The sequence below is a fragment of the Callospermophilus lateralis genome, chromosome 3, assembly GCF_048772815.1.
Source record: "Callospermophilus lateralis isolate mCalLat2 chromosome 3, mCalLat2.hap1, whole genome shotgun sequence".
In the NCBI taxonomy this organism is placed as follows: Eukaryota; Metazoa; Chordata; class Mammalia; order Rodentia; family Sciuridae; genus Callospermophilus; species Callospermophilus lateralis.
This window is the reverse complement of record NC_135307.1, coordinates 59,085,633-59,086,995: the sequence shown is the minus strand read 5'-3', so window position 1 is coordinate 59,086,995 and position 1,363 is coordinate 59,085,633. Positions and strand designations below refer to the sequence as shown.

General features: G+C 39.7%; 1 pseudogene; it reads left to right on the top strand.

Moving 5' to 3' along the window:
- Window positions 1–641: 641 nt before the first annotated feature.
- LOC143393805 (small ribosomal subunit protein eS27-like pseudogene) lies at window positions 642–929 on the top strand (annotated as a pseudogene).
- Window positions 930–1,363: the final 434 nt, after the last annotated feature.

The window sequence follows — 1,363 nt, the reverse complement described above, 5'->3', positions numbered from 1 at the left end:
AGTAAAGAATTGAATGAATGAATGAATGAATGACCGACCAGATTTGGTAATTCTTGAATTTGTTTGGATATCATTGCTTCACTTTTTGTGAATCCTCTTTCACCATTACAGAAAGACCAGTGATATTGACCTTCAGACAACAACTGACAGGATGGCTGATATCCCAACAGTTTTAAAGCAGTCAGTTTTGTGTAACTGCTGCTAAAACATAGTTCTTGCTGAAAACTATTTTTAATAGTAATTGGTGCCTTAGGGATATGACTTTGGAGTAGGCAGAACAAAGTTGTTCTAGTATGATTAAGAAGGATATAGCAATGTTTGATTTTCTTCAATTGAAGAAAAAAAATTGAAAAAAAAAAGGAAGATTGAATTTTTTTCTTAGAGTTAACCTAGGATTAATCTAGAATATAAAAGGTTTAGTTTGCTGGGAAAACGTCTGTGTGTGTGTGTGTGTGTGTGTGTGTGTGTAGGAATCATTGTTTGTGCTAGTTCCAGGTGTCCTGTGTTTTAGAGTTTTAAAAGTAAATCGGAAGTGACAAACTTAATCTAGATGCGTAAATTATCATTCACTGTCTTGAACTTAAAAGTCATTTGGCTGGAAAATATATTTAAAAAGCTAGAGCCTTTCCGGCGGTGACAACCTCCCCACGAGAACATGCCTCTCACAAAGGATCTCCTTCATCCCTCTCTGGAAGAGGAGAAGCGGAAACACAAGAAGCGCCTCGCCTGATGCAGAGCCCCCAACTCCTATTTCATGGATGTGAAATGCCCAGGATGCTATAAAATCACCACAGTTTTTAGCCATGCACAAACAGTAGTTTTGTGTGTTGGCTGCTCCACTGTCCTCTGCCAGCCTACGGGAGGAAAAGCAAGGCTTATGGAAAGATGTTCCTTCAGGAGGAAACAGCACTAAAAGCAGCCTAAATCAAGATGAATGGGAAAACATCCCAATAAACACATTTTGGACATAAATAAATAAATACAAAGCTGTAACTGGTTTTGTTTATTGAAAATCCTTTTGTTAAAGGATTTTCAGCCTATTATGTATGTCAGTAGTGACCACTCCTTTGATTCCAGACTGTACCTTCTGACTGCCTTAAACCAGTGTTGGATTCCCTGACAGATGTGTTGAAGGCCTGAGAACCACAATGCTCACCTCACCTACACTATTGTTTCTGTTAGGCTCCTTAGCCCCTGGACAGTCCCCTAACTGCTTACAAAGGCATCCCTGCTTGCCTATATAGTTTGAAAACTACTGATCTTAGGACATGGACTCAAAGTCTTTGGCTCTGGAAGCGGAATGAGTGGATCTTAAGTGGACCCTATCCCAGGAGTCTAAAGGACACATTTCAGGAAGCTGTGC